Below are 7,374 nucleotides of genomic sequence, written 5' to 3' on the forward strand. Positions count from 1 at the left end.
TCTATCAGCCAGCTCCAGGTACCTAAGTCATGAGCGCCCGGGAGCTGCGCCAGCTGATTGCTGACAATGAGGCATGGCTGCGCCGACCAGAAAATCAAGGTAAGGGAAATATTTGGGGGAGATCCACAATATTCCCACACTATAGGGCTTTCCTGGGAGGAGATATCCCTGGGGTATGAGGGGACACATTTCAGGACAGACAGTGCAGGTTAACTAAGGCCAAAATAAAGTCAATTCTTTCTAGGGTTCCCCTCTCCCTAAACACCACAGCAGTAGAAGGACCCATCACTATAGCCAAAAAGTGTTTACTAAAATTGGAAATAATTCAGATAAATTCTTATTTGTTTATAGGTCAGGCCATAATTGTCCATGGACGGAGGAGGTCTCCTCCAAGAGATCAGGAAAGACCTTCTACCAGTGATGGAAGAAGGTCTTCTCCAAGAGATCAGGAAAGACCTTCTACCAGTGATGGACGTCAGAGAGACAGCAATGTCACTGAGAGGAGATGGAGACGGGCCAGAGATCCTCCACGGCGTAGAGGACAGGAAGAGAGCAGGGATAGAAGCCGCTCTCCTCTAAGACCAGCCCCTGCAGAGCCCTCCGGAGAGAGCAGCAGGGATGGCGGCCGTCCCCTCCCACCCATTCAACTGGAGGAAGTGGGTGTGATGACACCACCACTGCCACAGGTGGAGCCACCTGCACAAAACCTACCTGTGCAGGAGAGACCTTCTACCAGTGATGGACGGTCTCCTCCAAGAGACGAGGAAAGACCTTCTACCAGTGATGGACGTCAGAGCGACAGCAATGCTGTGGAGCCACCTGCACAAAATCTACCTGTGCGGCAGAGGCGGCAGCATTGGGTTCGCAGGAGAGCACTGCTAATTGCAAATCTCCCAACAAGGGATGTAACCGCACAGGAGGAGGCCGAGTCATGTATCATCTGTATGACCGAATATGAGATCGGAGAGCAGGTCACGGTCCTTCCATGTGACCACACCTTCCATCAGGGATGTATTACTAGATGGCTCCGCTCCAAACCTCTGTGCCCCCTGTGCCGTAACCACTGCTTCCATTGAAGCACCATGTTCATGGTGCAGACAGTGGTGGAGAACATACTGACCCCAGCCCAGGTAAGGGAGCAATGCATACATTAACACTACATTCATTACAAAACTGTAAAAAATATCACCTTTAACCTCCTGCTGTTCTGATCTCTCTTTAGTTTACCATCAGCTTTGGTCAACATCTTACCAAGCATGAAGGGCCATGAACACCCCAAAAACACCCGATGGTAAGTCACCTCTCATTCCCGCTGCCCCATGATATCTAGATCACATGTGACATATAAGTAATTGTTCTTTTCTCCTTTTCATAGAAGGATGATCCAAGTCTGGAGAACATTGAGGAATTAGATCAGAATGACTTGTCCTTCATGTAAGTAGATATTAGAATTTGCTTTTTTATATTTTCCAGCTGATTATTAACTTTTTACTGGGAATCTATTGATGAGATGTAATAATTTGGTGTCTTCTCTTTACAGAAATCTGCAGAAGTTACAGATCATTTCCATAATGATCCACAGATCCCTCATCTGCTTCATAGAGACCCTGATTTCATCATGTGCAGAGATGCTGATAACAGCTGCAGCCCCAGACTATGATATCCTCATATATTCCATTATTTGTCCAAATGTTCCTAAAAATAAATAATATTTACCATCTCTATGTCTGGTTGTGACTTCACTATATAGAATGTTGTTACGTAACATTAGCAGCACATAATGATAAGTGAGGGAGGGATTTACCATTAGTTGGTATAGGGGTAGTGGCAACAGATAAAGGGGATGTCCAGCTCTTTTATATTGATGACTTACCCTTAGGATAGGCGACCAATATTAGATTAATGGGGACGCGACCCCCGGCACGCGTGATCAGCTGTTCTTGGTGCCGGTTGGATGTGATTATTTGCAGACTGGAACAGCACAGCGCCAACAACTGCATAGTGGCTACAGCGGGGTACTGCAGATCATATGAATAGGGTCAGGTGTGCAGTACCCGGAATCGGCCACTATATAGCTGGCAGAGCAGTACAGCATGGGCTCTGGCACCGCGTCCCACATTGCTTTAAACTGCTCGCGATACTCATCTCTCCACGTTCCTCCGCAGCTCCGGTGTCTTCCGACTCTGTGACATCTCAGGGAAGAGGGCGCGATCACTACAGCGCCCCCTCTGTGCTGGGCAGTCACAGTGCAGAGAGCCGGAACACGCTGTGGAGACAGGACCTGCGGCCAGCGGGGAACAAGGAGAGGGTAGTATTTGATTATTATTTTTTTTCTGTATGGAGCATTACATGGGGCCATACTGTATGGAGCATTATATGGGGCCATACTATATTGAGCATTATATGGGGCCATACTGTATGGAGCATTATATGGGGCCCATACTATATTGAGCATTATATGGGGCCATACTGTATGGAGCATTATATGGGGCCCATACTGTATGGAGCAATACATTGGATACGGAAAGTATTCAGACCCCTTTAAATGTTTCACTCTTTGTTTCATTGCAGCCATTTGGTAAACTCTAAAAAGTTCATTTTTTCCTCATTAAAGTACACTCTGCACCCCATCTTGACTGAAAAAAAACTGAAATGTAGAAATTTTTGCAAAATTATTAAAAAAGAAAAACTGAAATATCACATAACGCTATGCATATTTTATCAAACCCCTCCATGGAGCTGTAGCACTAAAGCACTAGGATAGCAGGTCGCAACTATGCAGTGTGTGGTCCTTAAATGAAGGTAAAATCATAATAGAAATATGGTATCACTTTTGGGATTCTGGGATCAACGAGCGATGAGTTATCCCAGAAGTTTTTAATAAAATGTGCAGGCTAGAGCCCAGTCCCTGTGACGTCATCCCAGGGGGGTCTCTCCCTTCAGCATAAAATAGTTGGCTGGGGGGTATAGATACTATAAGCAACGGGTCATATTCGATAACGTTCAAATCAAATCCACCTATATTGAATCGTCTCAGCGATCTTATAGTAAGTCTCTTCTTTAATCCTTATTATTTGGTGTAACTATTAATGTATTGAATTGTCTCCTTTTGTAAACATTTTTGTATAGTTTTCCTAAACACTGCCTCCCATTTGGATTAAATATAAAGTCTAATCGTTCTGTTTCTTTAGTCCTGTAATCGTTCCCTTCCCTGAAGCCATACACTACCAGAATGCAGGCGTTTGGCCAGGCAAGGCCTTGTACTATATTTCAAACTCAGCCGGTGGTGGCAGCGAGTAATATTAATAATTGGGCTATTGTGAAGGTGGCAGTGACTGTACAGAGGGCATTAACATATATTCCATATGTTGGAATCCCTGATGAAATCCTGACACAGTGACAGCATGGTGAGATATAGAGTGATCTCTGTGGAATACATGACAATGGAGATGCCGGGGATTAAACCCGCGGCCTCATACATGCAAAGCATGCGCTCTACCACTGAGCTACATCCCCTGCATGTGTGTTATGCTCATATGCAAAACCCTAAGGGTATGTTCACACTTATTTGAAAGCAGAAATTTCTGCAGCATTTCCACATCTCTTGGCAGGAAAAACGCAGCGGCAAAAACGTGCTTTTTTTCCTGCATTTTTCTAGCGTTTTTAGACAGCAATAAATGACATGGAGATAGATAATGGAGATAGATTGAGTAGATAGATAGACAGATATATTGACCAACAGACGTACAGAGAGACATTTAGACATAGCGACAGACATATAGACAAATAATTGCACAACCACCCAACATATAATAACTTTGCACCCTGTGGAGCTTATCAGGCAGCTTTTAATGATTAAATAAAAAAACAAACAAAAAAAAATGACATGGTGTATCCCCCCATGTAACCAGCAAAGTTAATTAAAGCAGACAACTGAGAGCTGATATTATCAGGCTGGGAAGGTCCCTGGTGATTGTGCATAAACATACCAGCCCGCAGCACAGCCCTCCATGTGCTCGCCGAGGTAGTCTGACTGCCATTAGGTACCGAGATGAGATCCTCAGACCTCTTGTGAGACCATATGCTGGTGAGGTTGGCCCTGGGTTCCTCCTAATGCAAGACAATGCCAGACCTCATGTGGCTGGAGTGTGTCAGCAGTTCCTGCAAGATGAAGTCATTGAAGCTATGGACTGGCCGCCCGTTCCCCAGACCTGAATCCGATTGAGCACATCTGGGACATCATGTCTCGCTCCATCCACCAACGTCACGTTGCACCACAGACTGTCCAGGAGTTGGCGGATGCTTTAGTCCAGGTCTGGGAGGAGATCCCACAGGAGACCATCCGCAACCTCATCAGGAGCATGCCCAGGCGTTGTAGGGAGGTCATACAGGCACATGGAGGCCACACACAATACTCAGCCTCATCAGGAGCATGCCCAGGCGTTGTAGGGAGGTCATACAGGCACGTGGAGGCCACACACAATACTCAGCCTCATCAGGAGCATGCCCAGGCGTTGTAGGGAGGTCATACAGGCACATGGAGGCCACACACAATACTCAGCCTCATCAGGAGCATGCCCAGGCGTTGTAGGGAGGTCATACAGGCACATGGAGGCCACACACAATACTCAGCCTCATCAGGAGCATGCCCAGGCGTTGTAGGGAGGTCATACAGGCACGTGGAGGCCACACACAATACTCAGCCTCATCAGGAGCATGCCCAGGCGTTGTAGGGAGGTCATACAGGCACGTGGAGGTCACACACAATACTCAGCCTCATCAGGAGCATGCCCAGGCGTTGTAGGGAGGTCATACAGGCACGTGGAGGTCACACACAATACTGAGCCTCATTTTGACTTGTTTTAAGGACATTACATCAGAGTTGGATCAGCCTGTAGTGTGTTATTCCACTTTAATTTTGGGGGTGACTCCAAATCCAGGCCTCCATTGGTTAATAAATGTGATTTCAATTGATGATTTTTGTGTGATTTTGTTGTCAGCACATTCAACTTTGTACAGAACAAAGTATTCAATGAGAAGATTTCATTCATTCAGATCTAGGATGTGTTATTTGAGTGCTCCCTTTATTATTTTGAGCAGTGTAAATACAGTTATATAAAAAGTTTGGGCACCCCTATTAATCTTAAGCTTAATGTTTTTTAAAAATTGGTGTTTTTGCAACAGCTATTTCATTTTGATATATGTAATAACTGTTGGACACAGTAATGTTTCTGCCTTGAAATGAGGTTTATTGTACTAACAGAAAATGTGCAATCTGCATTCAAACAAAATTTGACAGGTGCATAAGTATGGGCACCTCACCAGAAAAGTGACATTAATATTTAGTAGATCCTCCTTTTGCAAAAATAACAGCCTCTAGTCGCTTCCTGTAGCTTTTAATGAGTTCCTGGATCCTGGATGAAGGTATTTTTGACCATTCCTCTTTACGAAACAATTCCAGTTCAGTTAAGTTTGATGGTCGCTGAGCATGGACAGCCCTCTTCAAATGATCCCACAGATGTTCAATGATATTCAGGTCTGGGGACCGGGATGGCCATTCCAGAACATTGTAATTGTTCCTCTGCATGAATGCCTGAGTAGATTTGGAGCGGTGTTTTGGATCATTGTCTTGCTGAAAGATCCATCCCCTGCGTAACTTCAACTTTATCACTGATTCTTGAACATTATTGTCAAGAATCTGCTGATACTGAGTGGAATCCATGCGTCCCTCAACTTTAACAAGATTCCTGGCGCCGGCATTGGCCACACAGCCCCAAAGCATGATGGAACCTCCACCAAATTTTACTGTGGGTAGCAAGTGTTTTTCTCGGAATGCTGTGTTTTTTTGCCGCCATGCATAATGCCTTTTTGTATGACCAAACAACTCAATCTTGGTTTCATCAGTCCACAGGACTTTCTTCCAAAAAAAAAATTGGCTTCTCCAATTGTGCTTTTGCATACCTCAGCCGACTCTGTTTGTGGCGTGCTTGCAGAAACGGCTTCTTTCGCATCACTCTCCCATACAGCTTCTCCTTGTGCAAAGTGCGTTGCATAGTTGACCGATGCACAGTGACACCATCTGCAGCAAGTTGATGCTGCAGCTCTCTGGAGGTGGTCTGAGGATTGTCCTTGACTGATCTCACCATTCTTCTTCTCTGCCTTTCTGATGTTTTTCTTGGCCTGCCACTTCTGGCCTTAACAAGAACTGTCCCTGTGTTGTTCCATTTCCTTACTATGTTCCTCACAGTGGAAACTGACAGGTTAAATCTCTGAGACAGCTTTTTGTATCCTTCCCCTGAACAACTATGTTGAATAATCTTTGTTTTCAGATCATTTGACAGTTGTTTTGAGGAGCCCATGATGCCACTCTTCAGAGGAGATTCAAACAGGAGAACAACTTGTAAGTGGCCACTTTAAGTAGCTTTTCTCATGATTGCATACACCTGGCTATGAAGTTCAAAGCTCAATTAGGTTACAAAACCAAAAAAAGTGTTTTAGTACGTCAGTAAAAAGTAGGTAGGAGTATTTAAAACAAGAAAATGATAAGGGTGCCCATACTTATGCACCTGTCAAATTTTGTTTGAATGCAGATTGCACATTTTCTGTTAGTACAATAAACCTCATTTCAAGGCAGAAACATTACTGTGTCCAACAGTTATTACATATATCAAACTGAAATAGCTGTTGCAAAAACACCAATTTTTATAAAACATTAAGCTTAAGATTAATAGGGGTGCCCAAACTTTTTCATATAACTGTATAAGATGGATAGGTATACACACACAGAATATCAATGACATTTACATAATGGATGGTCGTGTGATGCAAAGAATAAAGAGAGAAACAATATAAAGACAAAAGAAAGTAAGTGGGATGTGTGCAAACAATGCTCCAGAGTGTAACAGTATACAGTATGGGGGTCTGACAGTATATGGAGGTCTGACAAAGGGAGAACTAAGTGCAAAATCAAATAACAAAGATCCTGGAATATAATTGGAGAGGTTTTACTAATTTATCACAAGACATGGATGCATGCGCTCTACCACTGAGCTACATCCCTTGGATGGAGACTGATAGGAGGTCACATAAGTGATGGACGATCCATGACGCCGGCGCTGCGGTTATATTTCTCCTTATTCTCATGTGACCATTCTGATACATTTCTTCTCCCTCCTTGTATTTGCTCCTCTGTTTTTGGAACTCCCATAACAATAAATAAGAAAGCCGACACGTGCGCCACCGGCTCCCACCCACTCACTATGTGCATTATCTCTGTACTGTGACCTCACTATGTGCATTATCTATGTACTGTGACCTCACTATGTGCATTATTTATGTACTGTGACCTCACTATGTGCATTATCTCTGTACTGT

The 7,374-nt window shown here is 44.1% G+C and overlaps 1 non-coding gene across 1 annotated transcript; it reads right to left on the bottom strand.

Annotated features, from left to right (window-relative positions):
• Positions 1-3,444: 3,444 nt before the first annotated feature.
• TRNAA-UGC (transfer RNA alanine (anticodon UGC)) lies at positions 3,445-3,516 on the bottom strand. The gene has a single exon. It is a non-coding gene; the product is annotated as a tRNA-Ala (tRNA).
• Between the last annotated feature and the right edge of the window lie 3,858 nt (positions 3,517-7,374).

The sequence above is a fragment of the Phyllobates terribilis genome, unplaced genomic scaffold (assembly GCF_046119375.1).
Source record: "Phyllobates terribilis strain yellow unplaced genomic scaffold, ASM4611937v1 Scaffold_208__1_contigs__length_3488620, whole genome shotgun sequence".
Lineage (NCBI taxonomy): Eukaryota > Metazoa > Chordata > Amphibia > Anura > Dendrobatidae > Phyllobates > Phyllobates terribilis.